At 39.4% G+C, this 27,929-nt stretch overlaps 1 protein-coding gene across 5 annotated transcripts in view; it reads left to right on the forward strand.

The window, feature by feature from the left end:
- GLIS3 (GLIS family zinc finger 3) overlaps positions 1–27,929 on the forward strand; it is a 550,468-nt gene that overhangs the window by 180,906 nt on the left and 341,633 nt on the right. The gene's annotated exons all lie outside the window — the stretch shown is intronic.

Consider the following 27,929-nt stretch of genomic DNA (forward strand, 5'->3'; position numbering starts at 1 on the left):
GCAGGAACAGAATCTCACAGGATCTCACCTAATTTTGGGAGAGGGAATTTGGTAGAAAGGTATGAAGAGAAAGAGCTGAGAAGGTAATGTGCCTTTGGTGTTGAAGGAAGTGGGCCTGATGTCTCCCCCTGCCTCCCCCACGCACACCTCCCCCTTTCACAACATCAGTCCTGGAACTCTCTTTGTTTCTTGGCAAAATTTGCTATTTTTGAATAATATGATTTTTAAATGGTTTCACAACAATTTCACACCTCACAGAAAACTTCAGGATTTGCAGGCAGGACATCACCCCTGAGATCATGGGATGGCTTTGCATAATCTCAGACAGCTCACTTCACTCTTGGAAGAAGAGAAACATGTGTTTTATATTAGTTTAGATGGACAGGGGTATTTCTTTTAGCATTAAAACCTGCGAATACTATGTATTCCCTGGATATTGTGTATGGTGCAGGTCTCTAACTATGTGAAATATATAAATCAGTTTGAGAAGGAACTTATTTGAACTGTGGTTCCCCAGCTGGAGTCCCTTCTTTCTTCAGTATGTTGAGATGATAAAGAATCTGAACCATGTTTACATTTGATCGTAGATTGGCTAAGTTATCTGATTCACGTAAAAGTGCACCAAATGAGCAATAGTTGTAAGGCAAGTATTAGAAGCACTTTTTAAAAAAGCCTTCTAGTAGGTATTTGTGAAAGTTTTGAGAATTTCTGATGGAACGAAATCACATTTCTTGTCGTTATATTATGCCCCATGTTGTGATTTTTTTCTTAAGGAAAACCTGAAGCTGATACATTGTGAGAATGCCAGGTTCTGTGACTGAAAAGAATAATTACATTTCAGATGGCAAACCTTACTCTGTCACTGGGGTTCTGCATTAAAAATGCCAGAAAGAGACAAGCAATTGAAGGCAAATCCATTTACTCTGTTTGGAACACACTGGCCTATTACAGGCAGGAAAGACATTCAGTCTCTGAAGGAAAACAGTCCAACCTTTTAGTTCTGACTAATCCTGGCTGAAAATAGTTTACTGGATTTGGCTTTGCTGAAATAAACATAAAGGCTTGAATTATCCAAAAAATATTTTTTTTGCATTGCAAAATTAATTTTTGTGCAATAGGATTTCCCCATTTCCCCACTGTTTCCAGAGTTTGCTAAGACATTTAACTTTATAAAGTTGACTTTTGCTAAAGTGCATGGTGAATATTAAAAATAGAAGCAGTTCAGTGAATGAATAAGCTGAGAGGTGGAGATTTCCAGGCCTGTGCATAGCTTTTCATTGTATTGTTCAAGATGGGTATGGGAAGGGATTTTTCTTTCCTCATCTGCCCACATCCCACTTCCACTTGGAATATTTGCAAAATTCAGATTGCCAACTTAATAACATATCAAATCTAGAACCACAAAGCATTTACGTACATATGTTGTAATGCAAATATATTTATATAGAACAAGATTTCTTAGGAACTGACTCAGGCTGCCCTTGTAGTCTTAGAACTATTTTTTTTTTTAGCATGAAAGATGTCCATTTTTATGTACGACATACTTATGGACATTAGTCTTTTGAAACTGTCACGATGCTACATGTCCTCTGCTTGACGTGGAGGGATATAACCAACTGGCAGCAAGTACTTGCACTGTGAAAGTTTAGTAGTCTACTCAAGCTGAAGTCCATGATAAAAGACACTGAGCTTAAAGTGGATGTTCACCTGAAAAAAAAAATGCATTTTTCTGCCTTTTGCAAAACTGATCCTTATATTCTTGGAATCTAGACACAAAGGACTGCTAAAACTGAAATATTTCATCTCCCACTACTTTAAAATCGAATGGTAGTTGATTCAAAGCTCAAAATTATTGCCAAGTGAAATGACCCCATTCTTATTTTAGAAATGTGAAGTAATCTTTAGGTTTTTGTGGCTGTGTCACAGCTGCAAAGACTTGGGGCAGTTGAAATTAGAAGACCCAGTTCATTTTTGTTCTACATGTGTTTAACTGCTGTTAATTTTCTGTTCGATAGAGTTAGTCATTATGTTCACTCACTTAGCTTATTGACCCAAGAAAAAGATGATGACCCCATTGTGTTTTGGTGACCATGACTACAAGCAGCACAAAGAACTGGTCAAAGAAGGGTGTGTAAGAGGACTACCCAGTGACAACTTGCTTACAGTAAGAGACTACCACTGGTGTCCACTCACTGCCAAAATCTATTTCATGCATGGGGGAATGCATTCTCAGAACCTCTGATCATGACTCCTTAGCTTTACCCAGAATTCTGGGATTCAGATCACTCAGGGTTTTAGGTGGCAGAGCTGGAGGAGGGTTGTTAATTTAGTATTGGTTAACTTACTGGAAGAAGAGAATGGATTCTTTTCCTTTTCCCACCCGAACTACTCCACCCTTCTGTAGATCTCATTCTTATTGTTTCTGTGAAGAGCCAAACCAGCTGCTTTCTTTCCAGGCCTGATCTCAGTCTCAGGGACATTCTCAGGCATTAGCAAAGGCCTTGAGAAGTAAAGGCCTTGGTAGGTAGACAGTCAGACCTCAGCTCAATCAGAAATGTTGGAATTGACAACATTATATTTAAAAATACCCATGTCCTACACTACTGCACATTAAAGCAATTTCTAGGTGCTAAATCATTCTACTTTCTTGAGCTTAGACTAGGCCCAACTGTGGTAAATCTTGGAATCATCAAAACTTTTGAGAGTTCGTACCAAGGTGTAACTGTGCGGAATTCTACTAAGTAATTCAGTCAAGTTTTTCTGAGATGATAAGGTTACAGATTCTCAAGTCTCAACAAGTCATAGAGCCCTAATATATCTCCTTCCCAGACTCCTGTTTTGTATTCCTAAAAGCATAAGACATTGCCCCATACTGTAGAAGTATACTAAGTATACTACCCATCCAAACAGTATGTGTAGTAATGGTTCAAACAGAGCGCCTGCTGAGAATGTTTTTATCATAGGGTTTTTTGCCATTAAGTCAACTGAGTATGTAATGCCTGGGTAGTGTTCTCACTAAGGTGTGTTTTGAATAAGATCAGGGATGCTGTATGCGTTAGTATGGTTCATGAGAAAACCTGCTGGATTGGGGCAGGTTGAGTAAGGCACAGGGTTCCATTACTGGGATCAGAACACTGATGACTAGCCTTCATGCACAATTGAAAGAGCTGGTGTTGGGAGGTTAGGGAGTGTTAATAAGGGAATTAGGAGAATGTGGGTTGCCACTTAAATTTTGCATAGTTTTCCTGAGTGAATTTTATCCAATAGCAAAAAAGGAATTTTCAAAACTTTTACCCACCCACAGATTTTCATGAAAATGTCACTGACCAAAGACAGTTTTGAATTTTGTATGAATTGACTCATTTCTCCACAGGCATTTTGCCTGGCATAATCCAAAGTATTTGCTTTGGCTTGAATGTTGGGCAGTTTGCTTTTTAAGTAACATTGGATTATGAATACAAGAAAATAAATACAGAGCTAAGGCTGTGTCCCTGTTTTTCTTTTATGGCCTGATATACAGGTTCATGGGCCAGCTTTAGCCATGTAAGACATTTCTTGAGAAAAAGTAAATTCATTGTAAACTGTGGAAGAAAGTTCTTTTATATCCTTTTGTTTTGTTATATTGATAAGGCTTGGCATTGATGTGGTGACCACAATTATATGACCAGAAGGGACCTTAGGAAAATATCATCTAAGCTTGACTATTAATTACTATTTCACAATTCTCATCTTGGCATAACCGAGTACATCGTATAGTACCAAGTATTGATAAAGGTATGGAGGAGGGCAATACTTTAACATTGCTGGAGAGAGTAAATGGGTATAACCACTTTGGAGACCATTTTGGAAATACCTCATAAAGATGGAAATGAGCATATCTAATTAAAATGTATTTTGGTGGCTACCCTAGAGAAATTCTTGTATATGGTGGAAGGAAGACATGAAGACATGCATCTCTGTTTTAAAAAAGTATATATAACCTAACTATTCATAGATAAAGTAAGTCAATAAACTGTATTTTATTATGAAATATTATAAAGGCATTTAAAATTAATGAAATATATATGCATACATTTGCCTCTTTACATATCAACATGGATAAATCTCAAAAAAAGAATGTCAAGTGAAAAGACTACATGCAAAAGGATATATGCAATACAATATAATTTATGTAGATTTAAATGCACACTGAGCAAAATTATATAGTTGTTGTAGATGAACAATTATGTTGGTTAAACAGTAAAATCATGTAAGAAGGCTCACTAGTAATCTTAGGATAGTGGATACTTCTAGAGAGGAAAGAACTAGGAAGAAATGGGGTGGGGATTTCATTTTATGTTTTTCCAGAGAGAGTGAAAACTCAAACAAATATCAAAATATTAATTTCTTTTTCACTTGGTGGTGGTAAGAGAGGTGTCATAGGTGTCTGTTACAGTAGCTTATATTCTTTGTTGCATGTTTGACCTACTTTATAAGTGTATGTATTTTTTATCTAAAAATAAATTAGTTTAATATTCTAACTCCCTTCTTCACAAACCATTTTTTCAGACAAGAATAAAACCTAGCAAAATTGACTTTCATAGACTATTAAGTTGTTTAGCTGTTACCTCTTAGAGCATCCAAGGCAAAGGTCCCTATCCAGTACTGGTTGGTTGCCTGTTAGGAGACTGGCCACACACAGGAAGTGAGTGGTAGGCAGTGAGCAAAACTTTACCTGTATTTACAGCCATTCTCCATCATTTGCATTACTGCATGTGGTCTGCCTCTTGTCAGATGGATATGTGGTGGCATTAGATTCTCAAAGGAGTGGGAACTCTGTTGTGAACTATGCATATCAGGCATCAAAGCTGTGTGATCCTTAGGAAAATCTAATGCCTTATGATCTGAGGTGGACCTGGGGCAATGATACTAGTGCTGGGAAACAGCTGCAGATACTGCATTATTGTGAGTTGTATAATACGTCATTATATATTACAATGTAATAATAATAAAAAAATGCACAATAAGTGTAATGCACTTGAATCACCCTGAAACCACCTGTTCCCCTACCCTAGTCCAGGAAAAAATTGTCTTCCATAAACTCCATCCCAGATGTGAAAAATGTTGGGCACTGTTGCTCTAAAGCATTGGATTTGAACCTTGACTAACATTGAAGCACTTCATAAAGTACCAGTACCTGAGTCCCACCTCCAGAGTATGATGTAATTGGTCTGGGGAACAGTTTCCCAGGTGATTCTAATAAGCAGTCAAGTACTCTGATTTTGTTTGATCTTTCAGAAACATTTTCTTCAAAGTCAGGGTAGAATTATTTGGAAAAGAGATGTTTAATTTTTTCCCAGACAGATTTATTAGTTTCTGCTGTAATTTCTGAGTCAGGGCTTCCAGGCTAACAGTAAGACAATGGATATTGTAACCATGAGCAATGGGTGTGTGGCTGGCAGGCCCAGAAGGAGAATGGATAGTCCAAAAGCTTCTCTGTTCTGACCTTGAATGCTAGATAAATAAAAGCTTACACTGTCATTTCAGTTAAGGTGTAGGGAGGCAGTGTTTAGTAGAGAATACATCTTCATTATTGTCCTGACAATGATTAGGGTAGTTTAGTGTTACCTTGGAAAAAAATTCAGAGATAAGAGATAAGAGGATATTGGTGGATTGGCTCTGATGACAGAAGGCTTTTAACCAAGTGTCCATTTCGTATTCGGAGTATTGTTTTTATATAATTAAAAGTTGTGATGAGCCATGCGCTAAACCATGTATATATTTCTGTCACCCCCTTGCCTCAAAGTAGAACTGACAAATCTGTCACATTTTCACATTTTTAAAGGTAATATAGAATGTTCTCCCTTCCAAATGCAGTGCAGCCTTTTGGCTTTACTATAAAATAATCTCCAAAACAATTTTGCTACTATGGACATTTTTGAAGAATTAATAAATTACCAAAATATTGAGTTTTCTCTTTTATCAAATCTTCCTGATGTGATTAAATAAAGAAAATTAACATTAATATCCTTTTTGTCTCTTGAGGGTGAAACAGCACCAGTGAAACATCTGGTAAAGATCACAAAGAGCATAGCTTCCAAATCATATCCCACAAGGCATCAGTCTGTCAAATATGAAATGCAAACTCAATGATTAAAAAAAAACCCTCCAAATCTCAAGATTTTTTTTCAGTGATTTTATTTGAGTGATACAAATATATTTATCTGTGTGTATACATGTTTGACATATTGTGGACATATATACGTCAACATAAATTACAAATCCCCCAGTATAGGTAGGAACAAAACCACAGAAATTCTCATCAGATAGGGGATTGACCACAGTCTATAAGACGTCTGTCAAATTGAATTTCACATCCCAAAACACAGTTTAGAAACTTGCCATTTGGTAGTTGTTTAATTTGATTTCCCTTTAAAAGGCATTTAATCCAGTTTACCTGGGGAACTGGCCTTTCATGAACTTTGTCCTGAAAATAAATTCATGGCAGATTTGGGTAAATGTTTTAAAGTAAATCATGGTTTATGTTCTTTGCCCTGTGATCCTAAGATTAATGAAAAACAATAGATAATGAGAACAACCCTAAGAGGTTAAATATTTGAGGCTTTATCCTCATTAAAAAAATCATTAACTACATGAGGGTTAATTTTCCTTTTAGTTAATATTTGTCTTGTGGTGTTTATTTAATTTCATGCCCTGAAATAATGTTTTGAAAATTAGAAAGAATTATGTAAATCTTTTTATAGATGACCTGGTTAAGGAAATACATATCAAACTTTTTGAGGTTCATGTATAGATTTTTTTTTAAATTTTTAAATATATGCTTTTTGTTTTTGTTTTAAATTCTTGTGGATTGCACCACTGTGGAAAATTAGTTTAGCAATTTATTAGAAGTGTCTTTTGTGACCTTTGGGCTATTTCTTGAGTATTTTTTCTCTAAGTGGTTGTGTTGACATCTTTGAGTCCAGATAGAATGTGAGTATGTAAAGGAAAAGACAAAACTACATTGATTTTTCCAAAAAAAAAGTCTGATTCTGTTTGTTCTTCTAGAAATGTTTTCAAGTTTTAACTAGAATAATTTGGAAAAGATTTTTTTTCCAGGCGGATTTATTAGTTTCTGCTGTCATCACTAAGTCAGGGTTTCTAGTCTGTCAATAAGACATTGGCTATTAAAACCCTAAGCCATGGATGTGTGGCTTGCAGGCCCAGAGCTTGGATGGACAGACTTAACTTCACATCTGCTCTCACTCTGGGCAGCCACGTGTCCATCATCGAGAGGGCAGGTTGATCAGTCTAATAGACATCGTCACTCATATGGGAGGTTTGGTGTAGGTAAGAATATGTTGAGAACGTGGAATGAAACTCGTGTGTTTAGTTTGTAGCACAGTATTTATTTATTTATTTTTCAGCCATAGGTACAGGACTTGAGTAAGGAGAATAGTTAGTCCTTTAAAAGGAGAATTCTGAAGAATTTAGAAACAGTTACTAATTGAAAATTTGTTGAGATATTGGAATATAAGATAACTGGGTTCCAGGTGAGCAGAGGCAATGTGACCCTACAATTTATTATTCAAATTGGACATGTTTGAAAGTGAATGGGGTTCTGTTATGCTGCAGTATCAGTCTAAACCAGATTTGTCCTGGGAGAACCAGGGTGTATAGTTACCCTGCCCAAGTAGTATGTGCGCTGATGTGTCCTTCCAACGCATGCTCCTTCATGCAGCTGAACACAGTGCAAACCATGTTTCATAGGCTATCCTGGAAGCTGAGATACAGACATAAATGGGACATTCCCTGAGGAACTCACATTCTTCTAAGGGTTACAGTTGTATTAATAATAAAATGAGGGCTGTGGTGTAGGTCTGTGCAGACTGTTTAATGAGAAAACAGGGAAAGAAGCTCCCAACTATGCCAGCAGATTTGGGACAGTCTTCCTAGAAGCAGGGACAGCATCTTGAGAGAAGAGAGTAATTCTTGCATAGAAAGACCATTCAAGCTGAGGCAGCCCAATGTGCAGTAGCACTGGTATGAAAGTTCCAGAGGAAGTAGTTAGCACAGTAGGTAAGGACACTAGGTAGGTAGGATACTTGGTAAGTGTGGCTGGAAGGACTCACAAAGGACTTTTATTGTCAAGTAGGGATGATGTTCTTAAAATTGGCAAGAATTACAAACCTAATATAAATGCAAATTTAGTTAATAGAAAAAAAACCTAGGTGGTAGCAACATTGATAGCAAGCACTGTTTTAGTGCATGGGAAATGAAATGTAAATGTCCCCAAATCATCTCCATTATCTCTCCAAATTTACAGTTTAATTCTTTCTTAGAATGTATCTCTTGGAAGCTATCATGTGAAACACAAATTTTTCTTACGCCACATGATCAGCCAGGGAAACATATAAATGGAGACAAACATAAAAGCATTTTCTGTTGTGGACTTGCAAGAAAAATAAGAAAAAAAAATCACAGGGAAGACTGGAGACCAAAGTTATTTGACCAATTATGTAAAAATGATTAAGATGTGGACAGGGGCTGCATACATTCTGTATATGAGTAGCTTTCCATTTGTTAACTATTTCCTTTTATAATCTGTCAAGAGAGTGAAATACTGTTAAACAAAGGTTTGGACTGGCTGTCAGTATGCTGAACTTGTCAGCCCTTGCAAGACTTATACCCCCACTCTACTGAGATTAACTTTGGAATTTTCTCTTTTTTTTTTTTCTTTTTCCTGCTCTGATTGATTTAATACAAAAGGGAAGTGAATATTTGAAATGTCCAGAGGAGTGCAAATTAAATCAATTTTCATTGAATGTACCTGTTCCCATTGGCTTCCTCTGAAACATGGGAACACCATAGGGTTCCATGCCTGGAAGATTCGCCTTTCATTCCTGAAGCTTCCTGCTCTAGAAGTACTAAGCTCACTTGGGTTTGAGTCACCTGAGTTTGGGTCATTCACCTGTGTACTAGACAGTATAGCCCAGGGCCCATGTAGGTGCATGAAGGCTCTCAGAGTGTTCCAAATAGGACATCTTACCGGTCCTAAATCCTCACTCTTAAAATTTATGAAGAAGCTTCTCAGTCTTGTCTCCCCACAGTGTTTCTCTTCTGTGTTTTAGAAAGTGTTTTTGTTTTTAATTTGAGACCTGGTGTTTGGCCTTTTGAATCCATTAATGAGAAATGGTACTACTGCTGAACTCTCTCTCTCTTTTACCACTTTCCTCCCCCATTCTCAGAATTTCTAGTGTGAAAATTGACCAGAAAGGAACAAATGGTGCTTCATTAGCTAAGAGAATGGATTTAGAGCTGGGGTAACAGTTGTGATGAAGAGAAAATGGGGCCATAGCCTTAACCAAAATTCCAAAATAGACATTTGCCTCCCATTTCATTGTGGTGACCCCCTACTGTCTTCTTCCCTCAGAGTTTCTGTGTTGCCTCCAGGGCTCTTGCCTTTGCTCCTCATTCTTCACCTCTTTTGGGAAAGCACTTTGGGAAAGAGAAACTCATGCCTATAGTGGTGAATGGCTGAGAAAGAATCTGCTCTGATCCTCCTAGGGTAACTACATATTGACTAGGAAGTAAGTACTAAACCTCTTTCATAGAGCAAAAACTCATTCAGGCAGGTAGAGGGGAAGGAAAATGTGTTACCTATTCTAAGCTACTGTATTTAATCCTCATTGTAGCCCTCAGAGCTAAGTAATTTGTGGAGCTGGGGTCTCAGACTCTGTTCTTTCTACTAAAGATGTTTGATCTTTGCTTTTGAGTTCTACCCACATGACCTGGCTTAATAACATATAGCAGACCTGAGATATACATACACACACACATTCTTGAAGCTAGGTGATAGATGCAAGGAGGTTCAGTAGTCTATTATATCTATTTGTGTGAAGAGTTGAAATTTCCCATACTACAAAGTTAAAAATAAATAACATATTTTAGTTGCTTTTTAGGAAGGAAAAGAACAGTTTGTTTCCTCCAGTTCTTCAGAAAATGATGCCAGACATTTTCCCCCCTTAGGTAAATTTTGTTCTATTGATCTGAAAAGAATTTTTTTTTCTTATTCCTCATAAAGGTCTCTGAAGTTACTCTGCTTAAGAATGAAATGAGAGATATTCTTAGGAAGTAACATGATATTTGAAAAGGCAAATGATAAGGGTAGAGGATTATTGGACTATATTAAGATAATCTAACCTCTGTAACAGACAACCTAAATCTCACTGATTTGGTATGATTAAGGTGTATTTCTTGTTCAAGTTCTTACGTAGCTACGTCTTTGCATATGTGACACAGGATTCATCAGTCTAATAGCTCTGCTTTCAGGGGCCAAGGTGGAAGAGAGTTCACTGAGGATTTGCAGGAGCTTTTAGGAGCCAGACTTAAAAGTGACCTGCTTCACTTCTTCCCACGTTGCACAGGGCAGCATGTGGTCACATGACCCCAGCTAACTCTAAGAGATGCTGGGAAGTGTGTTCTTCCTGTGTGCCCAGGAGGAAATTCAAACACAGAGTATGGTATCTGCCATTTGAAATTAGAAGTGCCCCCTGCTTCACCTTGGGCTTATTCTGGTTTCTAGATTCCCTTGAAAAGAAGAAACATTTCAGTCCTGATTTTTGGGTTTTCCATGAGTGGTGACCCTTTCTCATCAAAGTGGTTTTGTTACAGACCATTTCTTTTTTTCTTATCAGTGCTGGCTCCTAGAACTTGCTTTTCAACTTACTAAATCTTTCCCAGTCCAGCCATTTTTCCCTTATTTACTCTCCAAGGATTCCATTGCCATACAGTCACCACTGCTGGGGAAACTCTCCTTATCTCAAGTGGATTACTCATTTTTTCCCACCTTGTCCAAATTATATGTTCTTGGTGCATAATTCCCCACTACTCATCATCTTTCTAAGTCATGAGGATGTGTGATGTCTTCATGTCCCACAGGCACTCACCCATAAGGGAGATCTGCTCATTATTAAGGCCAAGGTCATAAATGAATCACAGAGAGATCCACCATTGTACATAGAAATCTGGTGTGAAGGGCTATTTTTCTAAGACCCTGAAACACAATATTCCCCATCTGTTCATAAAGTAGCTTATTTGATACACACAGCGTGGTCATAAATGCTCTTCTATTCTCTGAATGCTTGCTTTTGGTCATGAACTGGCACACACTCAAGGAAAAAATGACAATGTGCCTCTATGGACACTTTTGGTCCATTTCCATAAATATATTCAAACAAAATGAAATTGCCTGGCTCTTTATAATATGTCCTTTAGTGTGTTTAAACTTGCAAAATTACCCCCAAGGATGACAAATTGTAAACATCCAGCAATAACCACAGCCCTGGTTCAAGGCCTGTCTCAGTGTTCTGCCGACATTCACCCTTCCTAGAAACGTTTAAAGTGTTTTAGGAAAATGAAGCTAGGCAAACAAGCTTATCGGGAGCGACAATAAAAAAAAAAAAATCATTGATTCTAATTAGGAGGCGTCACATATACAGAAACAAAGCTGCTTTTGTGTAGTGGAAAGTCTACCTGCCCTCTGAAACACATGAAGTGCTTTCCAGTGGCTTTAGATAATCATGCTGACAAAGTTTCAGGGCCCTGACCTTTTGGCCCATCTCAAGTGATTCAGTGGTACTTGTCGAAACTTGTCTAAGGTGTTGGTGGGAGGTGTGCTGGGACGTAAGTTTTTATAAAGGGTGACAATGGGACAGATACTGTTTGTTTCTGACAGCTCCAGATTACATGCAGTAGAAAGTATTCAGGTTCTTGAGGCTAGAATTAAATTTTGTGTAATTATCTCTGGTTGTTTCTCCCTATGGCTAGTATTTTCCTCAACACCCCAGTGCACTAACCCACTGCTGGTGTGGACTCCAGCTTCTTGGTTTGTCTGGGTCACCTCGATCTTGTGATCTTGTTCTATTGTGTGCCCTGGGAAGGCCAGCTTTAGATTGTGACCCTGCTGGGCCTTTATGATGGAACCAGTCAAGGAAGGAGCTGTATAATCTGAGAAAATAATGGAGAAATCACTCTATTGTTTACTCTGTTGAGGTAGTAAATCAAAATCAACAACTGTGTCACTGTCACTTTTTTTTGAATTCAGAACTTCAGAAAAAATGAATTTTACTAGACCACAAGGTTAGGAACATAGATCTTGGTACATTAATGGGCAATTTAGTTCATAATTAAGAATACATATTGACCATTTGCAGTGTCAATGATTTATTTTCAAGGAGGAGTTTTATAAAAGGCATTTTGAGTTGCCTGATTGTATATTTCCCCCAAAGATTGACTTACTAATTACCATCAGTTAGTAATAGGGGTTGCCAATGCCTACCCCCACCTAAAACAAACAAACAAACAAACAAACCCAAATCCCCCAAATCATTGTGTTCCAGAGGAATGCTACTGTACTGCCAAGTGTCTTGACAGGCCTCTTCTGCACTTGTCAAACAGCTGTGCCTGGGAGTGAAATTTTGAAGTTGGAATCTCACTTAACTGAGATTAGAATAGGCTTAATTGAAAGTGTCTGCAATGGAGGACAATTTTGAATTCTTAAATACAGGCTTAGTACATTTTTAAAAAACTATTCTATAGACCCTGTGTAAATCATTTTGTTTGGTCTCCCCCTTTATTTTCATTTAGATAGGTATGGCAGAAAATTCAAATAAGAAAAATAAATAAAATTGTTTTAATATGTAAGACAATTATAAGGTTATGGTTTCACAAAGGTATTTTAGATGTTGAAATATTTGGCTCATATTTACATTTTAATAGAGAGTCATTCACCTAATGAAAATTGTGCATGCTCTCTGTGGTCCCTTAAAGTGACCAAGGTAAAGCAAGTGGCATAGTGGTTAAGGCACTGGACTCCCACGTGGTTGACTGTGGTTCAAGTCTCAGACCAGGTGACTTCAAATTCATGCTGGGTGCATGTGTGTGCATGGCCAAAATCCTGAGAGGAGAATGGAGGAGAAGGGATCGTGGCATGGCCATCCTGTCCTGGGGGTGTTGTGTGTGATTTCTTGTCTCTCTCTGTCTCTCCAGTGAGCACATGCACCCTATAGCAAAAATTTCTCTCTCAAAAAAAAAAAAGTGACCTTTTCAACTATTTATTTAGCAACTATTCCATACCAGTCACTCTTTAGGCATTGGGGATATAGCAGTGAACAGATCATATCCAAACTCCATGTCTTCCTAGAGCTTATTCTGAACACCAGCAGGATAGTAATAATGTAGATATCACAGGCAAGAAGTTCTAAGCAGAGAGCACAGCAAGTGCAAAGGTCTGGAGGCAGGAGTGTTGGTCTGGTGTGATCTGAAGCATTAAGGAGTTCAGGGTGGCTGGAGTAGAGTAAACAAAGAAGAGAGAAGAGGAGGTAAGGGAAAAATAGGGACTAGATTGTTTGGGGCCTTATAGGCCACCAAAAGGATGATTTTGAAGCATGGAGAGATAGCATCTGACTTGTTTTAATGAATTACTGAGTACTATGAGAGAGTAGATTGAAGGGGAACAAGGAGAAAGAGTGGGGAGACCATACCCCAGGATTGAATCATTGCAGTAACCTTCTATCTGGGCTTCCTGTTTGTGTCCAGTTGGGATAAAGAGCTGGTTATAGCTATATAAAAATACTAGCAAGACAGGATTTTCCAATGAATTGGATATGGGATATGGAGAATAGATCTGTCAGGGCTGACTTCAAGATTTGACTTATGTTTCTGGAAGGGTAAGAGTTACCTTCAATTGAGATAGGGAAAATTGTAATGGGTTTGGGGCAGAAGTCAAGAGATTGGTTTTGGACTGGTTAAGTAGGTGGAGCTCATGTTAGATACTCAAATGGTGAGTCTGGAGATCAGAGAAGTCTAGATTGATGATAATTTTAAGGGACTACTCTGCTTATGGTATTTAAAGTTTTAAGATTGACTGACTTAATTTAAAGTCAGATGAGAAGTAGTAATGACAAAATCGATGTCTGTACTTTGGATTATATGGAATTTGGAGTGAAAGGAGAGATATCTAATAGAGGAAGCATATTCCTTTTTACCCAATACAGTGAATTGCCTTTGCCCTGCTTTGCTGTGTTGCACTAACCCTGCTGCTAATGCACCTAGGATAATTTCAAGGGATCATTAGAGAAAAAAGAGTGTTGAAGAGGCTGTTTGAAGTTGGCCTGCCATTGAGATAGCTATATTTATGCTTCCATACCAGAAGATAGGCAAACAGTAAACAAAGGGGACATGCTGCAAGAGAATAAATTGGCTTCTATCGTCATGGTCTTATGCTCTTGAATGTGGAGAGCATTAATGACAGGTATCTGAGTTCCTACAGAACTTAACAGTGTGTAAGCAGACACACCAAGAAGCAGTATTAAGTCACTCCCACCATCAGGGTGACATGGAGGTGACTAGAAGTCCATGAACAGACTGAATGACTTCTTGGTCAGTGTGTGTTGAGGGGATTCAAATAACAATAGGTAGTTTCTCTTGCTTTTCCAACTGTGGGATTCTAAGATTTTTAAAAGGTTTTTGTTTTTGTTTTTGTTTTTGTTTTTTGTTTTTGTTTTTGTTTTTTTTTAGTTTGTTCTGCAGTCCCTTCTCCTCCATTCTCCTCTTGGGAGTTTTGAGCAGGTACGCACAGCCACCCACCATGAGTTTGGAGCCACCAGGTCCAGGACTTGAACAGAAGTCAGTCCTGTGGGAGTCCTGTGCCTTAACCAATATGCCACCTGCTGGCCTCAAGAATTTGTCTTTAAATAAATTAATCTGCCAGTGAATATGATGGTTTCTTTCAATGACTAACTTCTACTTAGCATGCTATCAGAATATTTCCATGGGGTTTGTGAGGAATAGTATGAAATAACTACTGACTGGAAGGCCTCTATGGGTTGTACTAGTTTTCATGTTGTAAAGGCGTAGGTCTCAGGAGAGGCTCATGTGCTGTTATTGACCAATGAAGCCCAATGAAACAATTTTAATTTTAAGATAACACAGTTATTTTCTTCTTACTGTAGAAACAGCTTAATGAAAACCCTTTTGTGTACCATGGGTTGAATTTGTTTACTGTAAATTATGATAGCTAGGGAACAAAACCTTACATTTTAGCTTTTGGAAAATTTTACAATGTTCGTGTCTATGGCAATAAAACTTGGTTGGCTCCAGCAGGATGCCTCTTTTGTTTGACTATAGTGTTATGTCACGTCTACACCCGAGAAGGGATAGGGACTTTTTTTTTTCTTTTTAAATTTATTTTTCCCTCCTGCTGCTTCCCATCTCCCCATCTTCCTAGTATCTACTCATCCTTTGTCTTTTCCTTCAACACAGAGCTCTTGAGGATGTCAGAAAAGAGAAAACAGAGGTTGCAACAGGACAGAAAGCTGTGTGTATTTCCATTCAGTGACTGTGAAAGAAAGCTTATTCAGTGCTTAAAAACAGTAACACTGAATATTTATGCCTGTATCTTAGGGAGTTTATATCTTTATGAGAACTATCCTATATTCTTTGGTAATGTATACTGTCCTCCTAGTCAGGACAGAGCTTAATAGCCTCAGAACTATTGACATTTTGGACTTAGGGTCTGCATTATTTTTGGTTGATGAAGGACTCTCTTGGGCACTCTAGGCTGTTTAGCTGCATTCCTGGCCTTTATCCACTAGATGCCAATAGCACTCCCTCTACCTCTAATATGCACAGGCATTGCTATATGTCTCCCGGGGGGCAAAAATGGTCCCTGGTTGAAAGCCACTGGGTTAGGGGAACCTGAATTTATACCTCTTATTCATGTAGAGTGAGGGCAGTTATTCTGAGATTTGGGACAGTGCCTGAAACACAAATACTTGGCTTAGAAAAAAGGAGAGCTTATAAAAGTCTCTCCCACTTTTCCAGCCTCACTGAGGACCCTGGCCATGACCTCTGCAACTTCTAATGACAAGTTGATGGGAAAGTAATTCTTTATGCATCCAGGATTGTAGAAGGAAGGGATGTAAACTGTTCTAAGTACCTACTTGACCTGAGTATTTCCTTTTCTTATAGAAGTACTGATATAAAAGGGGGCTGGCCTAGCAGAATGGTTACATGTAGAATTAATCCTTTCTGATGGGGAAAAATATAGGGCAGAAATTGTACAATATTTTAAGCCAGAATTCTAGCCTTAAATGAGAATAATCTCTAGCATTGATCAATTTCTCACCAATTCTAATATTCATAGTGAAACCATATCTTACTGAAAATACATAGAAACTTAGAAGTCCAAGTTTGTAGTTTCACTATGTCTGTGTCCTTGGATGCTCTACCTCTTGGTGCAAGCAGTGAAGCCCAGTTTGGTTTTCTGGTTAGAATAAGTCAGCAAAAGGGTGCACTTTTGGTGTCCAAGATGGTGCTGGATACAATGACCCATTGTTCTCTTCGCATCACAACCAACTTTGATAAGAAAAGCCAAAAGATTCTTGAGATCTACAACTATATAAAGCTAACAGTGTATATACAATTAAACTGTTCAAAAAGTCAGCTAATTAGAAACAGTTTAAAAACAAACAGCTTTCAGGAACCAGCAGTTAGTGTAATGGCTATGTTGCTGGACTCCCATGTAGTCGACCGCGGTTCGCGTCCCGGACCCGGTGGCTTAAACTCACGCTGGGCGCGTGTGCATGCGTGCCCAAGATCCCGAGAGGAGAATGGAGGAGAAGGGATTGTGGCGTGACCATCCCCCCGGGGCGTGATTTCTCGCTTTCTGTCTCTATGTCTCTCTCTGTCTGTCTGGTGAGCGCACGCACCCTATAGTGAAAAATCTCTCAAAAAAAAAAACAAAAAAAAAAAACCAGCTTTCTGGATCTTAATCAGGAAAATAAGTATAGCTATCGGTAGTTACTTGTATTACCTCAGAAACTAATTTCTAAATTACAATTGTTTAATCTGTCTTGCCCAGGAGATTTGAGTCAAGATGGGGTTTGGAGGTATTTTGAACAGAATGGCTAGTAGCAATAATAGATAATGACAAATGAAAACAGCTTTCTATAAGTTATACAGAATAATAAAGAATCCTACTATGCTCATGACAGAAGAAAATTAAGTAGGAACAGCAGTATTTGGACATTTACTTTTTGATGCCAGAGAGAAAAAGAGTTTTTAATGGTTTGAGACTCACTGAAGGGAAGCTGAATTCTACCCAAGATAGTATCTTCCATTTGTTAAATCAAGTTTACAAAGCCCTGGCCCATGGATGATTTCCTGGGATTCTCATTAAAAGCCTTTGAGGTACAAGTGATGGTTGCAGTTTTCAGTTCCATTTTAAAATGAAGGAAGAGTGACTTTATCTAAAAGTATATGGCCAGAAAGTACTAGATTGTGCCCAGGACCCAGAGCTGTTTAATTCCCTGACCAGGGTTTTCCTTGTGTTTCCACCACAGCCTCCCAAGAAACTATCATGAATTACGTTAACTTCCTTCCACACAGCAATTTCCCAGGATCCTCAGTTCCTTCCCCAATCTTCAACAAGGCTACTACATTGCACAGTGCCCAGATTCCATTTATTTTGTGTGCCCCTAGACTTGTTCAGTACCTGGTGGTGCACCATGCATGTAGACCACATAGACTTCATCCATGGGGGCAGTTTCTATATTAGTGTTGGTTAAAATTTAGAGTGACGGTGTGGATGAGTAAAATGACTCTCTGTGCCTAGAGACTTAAGAATCAGGCCTCCCCCCAAACCACCTAAAAATTATACTACTTACCATACTACTTAACTCTGGAATGCTATTGGGTTGTCTGAAAAGTCATGATGTATTTTTTTCTATGCAAAAACTCATCATGACTTTTCCAACAATGTAATATTTGTCACAATAGCCATGTAGGTCCTACTAAATTAGGAAAAAAGGGCACCACTAGTTTAGTCGTTTGTTTAAAGAAGGACCCCAGCATTTGAAGCAAAATCATTTCATCTTGTTTAATATGATATAATTTTGTTTTGAATTTGGTTATTCTAGAAAAAGTACATTTTTACTTAATATAAAAACTGCACATCTCTGCACCATGTCATCAAGGAGTATTGGAAATAACCTTTTTTTCATGTTTTCCCTGATGATCCAGGTGTCTTTTATCTTATTTTGTTGTACACTCCCATTTTTAAAAATATATACTGATTTACTCTCATGTTTTCAGGTACTTAAGTATCTTCTTTAATGGAAGTTTGATTTTGTGTGAACAAAATGCATGTAGAGGTTAGTGACTAGGATAGTGTGTGGATTACAGTTCAGCCCTGGCAGGGAGTGAGACCAATTAAGAAAGAAGGGAAAAACGACCTCCCAGTGTAAACCCTGTGCTCTCAAACTTCTCAACCCATTCTAATTTCCGTTGTAGGAACTCTATTACTATAGGAAGAACACTAAGTAAGAAGAATACCATGACTTTTCATTTACATACCATTTTACACCTTTCAAAACATTCTTCTACATTATATGTCATTTTATTTTTGCAAAATCTAATATGAAAGGTGGAATGAGCAGTCTGATAGTTTCCAGTTTATGAGCTGGGAAACTGAGACTCAGAGAGGTTATGTGAAAGAATTGCCCTAGTTAAGAAATTATATAAAGGAGTCTTTCTACTATGCTGCAAATCTTACAATTTCACCCAAAATATTAGGATTGGAAAGTGAAAACTTATTTTAAGCAGTTTAAAATTTTTGTGAAATGAGTTGTGTTATAAACGATAGAGTTATTAAAAAGTTTATTTATTTATCTCTTCCATGAGACACAGAAACAGGAAGCCACAGCAGGTTCTTCATTTTGCGATATATCTCAGCCAACCAGGAGCATGGGTGCTGAGGTGCATGCAAGCCTGCTCGTTGTATACAGGGAAATCTGCCCATGTGGCTTCAGCATTGTGGAGCGTTGGACTACTACTGCATCAAAATGCAGAGAATATTTTTTTTTAGAGAGAGATTTTTGCTGTAGGGTGCATAAGCTTGCCAGAGAGACACAAAGCAAGAAATAATACCCAAGGGAATGAGCACACCACAATCCCTTCTTCTCCATTCTCCTCTCAGGATTTTGGGTGGGCACACATGCACATGTGCCTGGTGTGAATTTGAAGCCACTGGGTCCAGGAATTGAACTGTGGTTTACTACACAGGAGTCCAGCAATGTAACCATTACACCATCTGCTGGTCTCAAAATGCAGATAAATTTTAAAACCTAAAGTCACATATTTCTGCTTGTGCTTAAAATTTAACTTATTGGGTCCTGTAAAACATAAATCAGTAGAAATTGGTTTGAAAAGGCCTTAGAGAGTCCAACTCCATCTCGAATCAGGATTTTGTTGAGTTGAATTGTGTGTGTTCAAAAAAGATAACATTAAAGTCATTACCCTAGTACTGGTGAACATGATTTTATTTGGAAATGGGGTCTTTACAGAGGAAATCTCATAGAAATGCATTCATTAGGGTGGGCTCTAATCCAATATATTGTCCTCTTTTTATTTATTTACTTTTATTTTTTAGAGAGTTAAAAAAAATTAGAGGAGTTTTTGCTATAGGGCACGTGTGTTTGCCAGAGAGACAGAGACAGAGAGACAGAAAGCAAGAAATCGCCCACCAGAGGGTAATCATGTTGCAATCCCTTCTCCTCCATTCTCCTCTTGGGATTTTGGGCTTGCACACACTTGTGCCCAGTGTGAGTTTTAGGCCACTGGGTCTGGGACTGGAACCACAGTGGACCACGTGGGAGTCCAGCAATGTAACCATTACACTATCTGCACTCATCGGAGAAGCAGAGAGATAGAAAGTGAGAAATTACCTCCCCAGAAGGATGGCCACATTGCAATCCCTTCTCTATTTTCTTCTCAGGATCTTGGGCATGCACACATATGCACCTGGTGTGAGTTGTAAGCCTCCAGGTTCAGGACTCGTAGTGCAGTTGACCGCATGGGAGTCCAGTGATGTAACCATTATGCCATCTTCTGGTCCCCAAGTTGTTATCCTTTTAAAAAGGAGAAAGTTGATCACAGAGACAGACATGCATGGGGTGAGGAGAGCATGGCAGGGTAGAAGGCAGTATGAAAAAGTGGAGACACAGGGAGAACACTGATTGAGGATGAAGGCGGAGATTGTAGAGATATATTGACAAGCCAGAGATTGCCTGCAAACCACCAAAAACTAGGAAAGCTCAGATGAACCCCTTGAGTTTGGACTTCTAGCATTCAAAACTATAATATAATAAATTTTTTTTTTTTTACTTTAAGCTACCCAGTTTTGCTTCTTTGTTATAGCAGCCCTAGAAACTAATACAGACTTCCCTCTGCATCCTCCTCTCCCAAACTGTTGCAGGTGCCCCTGCCTCCAGCAAGCTATGCTGTGGAGTACTAGCATTGTCTTGAGGGCAGGGGGAGCCATTGGAATGTTTTTCAGAGGAGAGATAAATAATCAGATCAGTATTTCGAAAGGCTATTTTGGTGGTTTGGGAGAGGAGGATGTGGGATGTATTAGTTTCTAGGGCTGCTATAACAAAGCAGCACAATCTGGGTACCTTAAAGTAAAAGAAATGTGTTGTATTTATTTTATCCTGGCCCAGTTGAGAGGTGGTGAGGACACAACTTCAGGTGGAGGAGGCAATGAACTCATCCTCCACTCCTGTGGTCCCCACAATGTCAGCACAGCCTCACCTGTATATACACTCAGCCTGTGACCAGGGAGTGAAGCAGATGTATTGCAGGAACACATTTTAGTCTGCTGTGCGTCAGGGCTTCATACCTGCTTGTAGTGTGTTTTCTAAAGCTGACTCAGGAATTTGGGGATTAGCATATGGGTCCCCCTCCTTTTGAGGGATACCCTTCATTCAGGTTTGTTTCATGTCTTTTGGCAATACAATAGAGCTATTTGGGGAAATAAATGAGTAAGCCCAGCAGAGATTAACCAAGAAAGTCATGACATATTTTTACATAGAAAAATAGAAAAAAATACGTCATGGCTTTTCAAACGTCCCAATATATTTAGATCAGGACTCCTGGGATTGTCTCAACCTTGATTGTAACTTTCTAGCATAAAGAAGAAGTGAAAGTGAAAGGAGAATGATGTAACAGCAAGGGATAGGACAAAGTATTCCAAAAAATTAGAAATTAGTTTGTGTGTAGAACCACAGTGATAGTTCCTCCCCTTCCCACCCCGGTTTTTGCTATAGCACATGCACTCACCAAGGAGAGACAGACAGAGATAGTGATAAGGAAAGCGAGAAATCATCCCCAAACGAGTATGGCCATGCTGCAGTCCTTTCTCCTCCATTTTGCTCATGGGATTTTAGGAATGCATGCACATGCACCTGGTGTGATTCTCAAGCCACCAGGTCTGGGACTCAAACTTAGTTGGCCATGTGGGAGTCCAACACCTTAACCACTATGCTACCTGCTTGCCCCCACACTGATAGTTTTTAGGAGTTTCCCGAGAGAGAGAGAGATACAGAGAAAGTGGGAAGGAAAGTGGCAAATGACACCCTCCCCAAAGGGGATGGCCACGTCACAATCCTTTCTCCTCTCTTCTCTTTCTGGGATTTTGGGCATGTGTGCACATGCGCCCAGTGTGATTGTCAAGCCATCAGGTCTGGGACTTGAACAGGGGTTGGCCATGTGGGAGTCCAGTGATATAACTGCTATGCCATTTGCTGGTTCTCTCACCCCCACTGATAGTTTTAAGACACCATTGTGTGACATATAGTTGGAAGAAAAAAATGCTGCATAGCCCTCAGTTCACATCCAATTAATCTCTGGGTAATTTGTTTACCAGATTCTGCTGCCAAATTTATGGGTTGCTTTCTTCAGTGGTGAGGGTTAGTTGATGAAGTGATTTGTTATGTTTCTGTTATACAGCGTATCGATCTTGCTCATGGCAAATGTTAGTGGTGTCCCTTCTATATCATTCGTCTTCCACTCCCCCCATTTATTATCCCCAGCCCCCCATTAGTAATTCCTGTGTCACAGAGGGACATCTCATTAGGAATATACCAAAATAGAAAAAAATACGTCATGGCTTTTCAAACGTCCCAATATATTTAGATCAGGACTCCTGGGATTGTCTCAACCTTGATTGTAACTTTCTAGCATAAAGAAGAAGTGAAAGTGAAAGGAGAATGATGTAACAGCAAGGGATAGGACAAAGTATTCCAAAAAATTAGAAATTAGTTTGTGTGTAGAACCACAGTGATAGTTCCTCCCCTTCCCACCCCGGTTTTTGCTATAGCACATGCACTCACCAAGGAGAGACAGACAGAGATAGTGATAAGGAAAGCGAGAAATCATCCCCAAACGAGTATGGCCATGCTGCAGTCCTTTCTCCTCCATTTTGCTCATGGGATTTTAGGAATGCATGCACATGCACCTGGTGTGATTCTCAAGCCACCAGGTCTGGGACTCAAACTTAGTTGGCCATGTGGGAGTCCAACACCTTAACCACTATGCTACCTGCTTGCCCCCACACTGATAGTTTTTAGGAGTTTCCCGAGAGAGAGAGAGATACAGAGAAAGTGGGAAGGAAAGTGGCAAATGACACCCTCCCCAAAGGGGATGGCCACGTCACAATCCTTTCTCCTCTCTTCTCTTTCTGGGATTTTGGGCATGTGTGCACATGCGCCCAGTATGATTGTCAATCCATCAGGTCTGGGACTTGAACAGGGGTTGGCCATGTGGGAGTCCAGTGATATAACTGCTATGCCATTTGCTGGTTCTCTCACCCCCACTGATAGTTTTAAGACACCATTGTGTGACATATAGTTGGAAGAAAAAAATGCTGCATAGCCCTCAGTTCACATCCAATTAATCTCTGGGTAATTTGTTTACCAGATTCTGCTGCCAAATTTATGGGTTGCTTTCTTCAGTGGTGAGGGTTAGTTGATGAAGTGATTTGTTATGTTTCTGTTATACAGCGTATCGATCTTGCTCATGGCAAATGTTAGTGGTGTCCCTTCTATATCATTCGTCTTCCACTCCCCCCATTTATTATCCCCAGCCCCCCATTAGTAATTCCTGTGTCACAGAGGGACATCTCATTAGGAATATACCAAGGTCAGAGAATGACACGACTCTGTTGCTGCAGGGTTTTTAAAGGCAGTCATTATTCTGAACTGCTAAAGGGAATTAGCATTTAAGTAAAGAAGTGTTCAAAGTCTTGAAAGTGGATTCTTCCTTAGCTTCAATGAGATATCCCATTCTGAGAGACAGAAATTTGTTTTTATTTTCATACCTCTCAACTGTACCAGCTCTTCTTTCTTTAATCATCTAGTGTCCTGCTGTGTAGAAGAATCCATGGGCCTTTCAATGTGATGCTGAAAGCCTGATTTTAAAAAGTTATAAATTATTGCTGACACACATAAAGCTATAGAATACTATTAGCAAACAGCCAAATATACCAGTGAAACAAGTAGAGCTCAGAGATGACCCCTAAATAAGTGGAAACTTAACATTTCAGAATTCTGGTTGTATGTTTTTGGTTTTTTGCCTTAACTGAGTCGTGGGCCATCCCACTGTTTATGTGGATGATACAGACCTGTCCCATGGGGTTCTTGGGAGATGATGCCAGTAAACTACCCAAACTGGTCGTGTGTAAGGAGCACTGTGCTTCACACTCAACGACAATAGTGCAGCGCATGGATTTTCTTTTAAAGTTACTTGTTTATTTCTTCCATGTGAGAAACAGAGTGCACTCCCCAGCAGGGTCCCTATGTTGAGATCCATCTCCAGTCTCCACTAGCCTGGAACACAGACACCTGTGCATACCCACTGTGTTCTGAAACGCAAACCTAGGATCTTCCCCATGTGGTACAGTTGTTACCTCTTACCACTGCCCGACCTTTGGATGGCTGCTTTTATCCTGGCAAAGTATTTTTGGTTAAATGTATAATGATGGCAGAATCGCTCACATCTTGCACTGAATTACTTACTGGTTTCTGTGGTCTTCAGTAAAAAAATCCCAGAAGAAGGAGAAAGTTGGTGGAGGTTGTCATGGGAGATGCCTTCTTGCTCCATCTGCCTTTTCACTGAAGGGTACACAAGTGACCTCTAAGAAGGAGTGATACCAGGAGGTTAGGTAGGCATATATTTTTCTCTATTCCATTTTATAGGGTGGACATCCTGCTACAGGCCTTCACTCGAGCAGAGGCTCACTCGTACCTTTTTACTCTTGATTCTAGAAGAATCTTTTCCTTTGTTCTCTTAATTTACAGTTGGGGCAACTTTAGTTTCCTGATGCTTTGAGAGGCAAGATGTTCTTAGAGAGGATGCTTCTATGCCAATACATCAGAGATGTGCAGTTCTCCAAAACTGTAGGTCCCTCTTGGGAGAAAGATTTCTGTGAACAGAAATCTGCCTTCCTCATGATATGACGAGTGACTCCTTTCTTGCTTATTACACTTTCGTTTCCTTTTCTCCCTTTGTTTATAAGCCGTCTTCCTCCCACCTTGCCTCTGCCTCTCTGCTTTCCTCCGCCTCTTCCCCTCTAGTTTGCCTCTCCCTCTCCTTTCTTTCAGCCTCGTTTAGAAAACTAGAGCCTGTCACAGGTAACTCTCCTAAACTCAGGAAGGGAATAGTTCCCACTACAAATCACTTAAGATTAAAAGTAAATTTTAGTTTAGTCCTCAGTCACTAATGTTGAGTAAATTAAGAACTCTAGCCTCTCGGGACCAGCAGTTAGCGTAATGGCTATGTCGCTGGACTTCCATGTAGTCGACCGCGGTTTGAGTCCCGGATCTGGTGGCTTAAACTCATGCGGAGTGCGTGCGGGTGTGTGCCCAAGACCTCGGGAGGAGAAAGGAGGAGAAGGGATTGTAGCATGGCCATCCCCCCGGGGAGGTGATTTCTCACTTTCTGTCTCTTTGTCTCTGTCTTTCTGGCGAGCGCACACCGCCCTATAGCAAAACCCCCCCCTCCCGCCAGAAAAAAAAGACCTCTAGCCTCTCACTCTCAACTTTTAAAAATTTGTAAGTGGTCACTGAATTAAAGCAAAGGCCATTGAGAACCTAGAGTTTTGTAGTTATTCATATGATGAATGTGTTACTTTTGTTTTTGGAATGAGTTAACAATGTAAGTGACCTTTCAGTCCGTACTATTGCTGGACTAGTTGTAGGAGTGATTCAGTCTATGTCTTTATAACACAACTGGTAGGGAAATAAAAAAACAACCTAGACACTCATATTTACCTTAGCCTAAATAGAGTCAATTAGTAACAAATCATTTGGCTATTTTGGTATTATGTGGAAACACAGAGTTTAAGTCATTTTGGGTGATTCAGAGTTTCCTTTTTTATCTCTTAAAAAAATTATCTTTTCTCAATTATTAAACTTAGCTTTTTTGTTGTTGTTTTTGTCATTTCTGAAAACCACACTGCTTTGTTTGCTTTGCATTCAAATGTATTCCTGTTATGACCCAATCTACATTGGAGAAAAATTCTTTTTCTTTAAGTCTAAATTATAGGGTGTAGAGAAGAAAACGGCACAGAAGAAATAGCCCAAATTTAGAGTTAGAACCAGCCAGGTTTGATTCCTTGCACTGTCATTGTCACTTGCTGACTGGGCAACCTGGAAAGCTACTTAACTCCGCTGAACGCCAGTTTCACGTGGGCCTGGAAAAAGATGGTGAGGTTTATGCCTAAAGTCAGACTTGTGTTCGTGGATACGTATATATCAGCTGTGCTTACTATTGAAAATATTTAGATTAATTAAGATCTTGAGTGAATCAATAAAATGTGTGGGGGGGTGAGGCATATAGAAAACAACCATAGATACCAGAGACAGTGTGGGAGGAGGGTAGATGGCAGAGGGTGAGATATAGGGAATCAAGGGTGGGAAAAAAAAGCAAAATATACAGGAAACAAGAAATGGAAAATTATTTGTTGATGATAACACATATGTTGATGTGCTTGAGCCAATATACAGTGTATTCTGGATGGAAAATCTCATTTTATATGCTATAATGATGTGTAGTAAATGAATGTAAATAAATAAATTTAAATAATAAAAAAAGATGTTCATGCTTATGTTATAGAGTTATTGGCAGGGCAGAGAAGTCATGGAGAATGACAACACCAAGCAATTAGTAGGAACTCAGTTCTCAAGTGTTAGTTCCCTTTTCTTTTTGTATGGGCAGACTGAGGTTTGGTTCAGCTTTATTGCGGTATAGATGGACGATGCAACACCCAGCACAGTATTTAGTTAGTCACCTTATCACTCAAAAATGATGGAAATTCAAGGACTAAATTGTCTTATTCAAGAGAACAGAATTGTGGGACCAGCAGTTAGCGTAATGGCTATGTCGCTGGACTCCCACGTAGTCAACCGCGGTTTGAGTCCCGGACCCGGTGGCTTAAACTCACGCCGGGTGCATGTGCGTGCGTGCCCAAGATCCCGAGAGGCGAATGGAGGAGAAGGGATTGCGGCATGGCCATCCCCCCTGGGGGGTGATTTCCTGCTTTCTATCTCTCTGTCTCTCTCTATCTGTCTGGCGAGTGCACGCGCCCTATAGCAAAAACCTCTCCTAAAAAAAAAAAAAAAAAAAAGAGAACAGAATTGTTGGTAGAGAAGAGTAGAATCCAACTGTCTCTTTTCCAGTTCCAGACTTTTCCACCTAACAATATAGCTTGACCCCTAATGGAATAGTCCTTCCTATTAAATTCCATAAATATTGGGGCCAGTAGGTGACGTAGTGGTTAAGGTGCTAGACTCCCACATGGCCAACCACGGTTCAAGTCCTGGACCCAGCAGCTTGAAAATCATCCTGGGTGCAGATGCATGTGTGCTTTAAATCCCGGGAGGAGAATGGAGGAGAAGGGACTGTGACATGGCCATTCCCCCTTGGGTTGATTTCTTACTCTCCCTCTCTCTGGCAACCACATGAGCCCTAAGGCAAAACAAAAACAACAACAACAATAAAAAAACACATAAAACATAGCAGCCATCTATTCAAACCTTTGAACTTAATATCTCCGAAAGATCTGGAGATACAGGTTAATATGATCACCGTCTACTTATTAAGGCAAATTATATGTAGTACATATAATTGATTCTGTGGTTATTACCAAATCTTTTTTTTTTTGAGAGGTTTTTGCCATAGGGTACATGCACTTGCCAGAAAGACAGAGAGAGACTGAGAGACAAAAAGTGAGAAATCACCCCTCAGGAGGGGATGGCCACGCCACAATCCCTTCTCCTCCATTTTCCTATCAGGATCTTGGACATACACACACACGCCTGGTTTGAGTTTAAGCCATCGGGTCCAGGACTCAAGAATTACAGTTGACTACATGGGACTCCAGCGACATAGTCATTATGCCATCGGCTGGTCTCAAACAAATCCTTTCAATTAATATTTTGCTAAATTTTAATAGTATTCAGGATTTGTCTAACTTTTTTTAAAGAGGTTTTTGCTATCAGGCGCATGCACTCACCAGAAAGACAGAGACAGAGAGATAGAAAGCAAGAAATCACATGGCCACACCTCAATCCCTTCTCCTCCATTCTCCTCTTGGGATCTTGGGCATGCCCACACATGCATCGGGCATAAGTTTAAGCCACTGGGTCCAGGACTTGAACCACGATCGACTACATGGGAGTTGAGCAACACAGCTATTATGCTAACTGCTGGTCCCTAGGATTTGTCTAACTTTGATGCCTGTCAACTATCGGGTCATTGGGAAAGTCATGACACATTTTTGCGTAGAAAAACACATCATGACTCTCCTGACAGCCTAGTTGTTATAAGGTTCATATCCAGAAGTAGAATGCCTTGTTCAATGGATATGTGCACTTAAAATGGAATAGATATTGGCAGATACCTTCATAGGAGATCATACTGATATGCACTCTCAGTAGACATCTATGAGAATGCCAGTTTTTCCTACACCTCACCAACACAGTACATGAGCAAATATTCTGATATTTGCTAATCTGGTAAGTGAAAAGAAAAAGTCTACCTTTCTAAGAATT

The sequence above is a fragment of the Tupaia chinensis genome, unplaced genomic scaffold (assembly GCF_000334495.1).
Source record: "Tupaia chinensis unplaced genomic scaffold, TupChi_1.0 Scaffold000354_1, whole genome shotgun sequence".
Taxonomy (NCBI): Eukaryota; Metazoa; Chordata; class Mammalia; order Scandentia; family Tupaiidae; genus Tupaia; species Tupaia belangeri.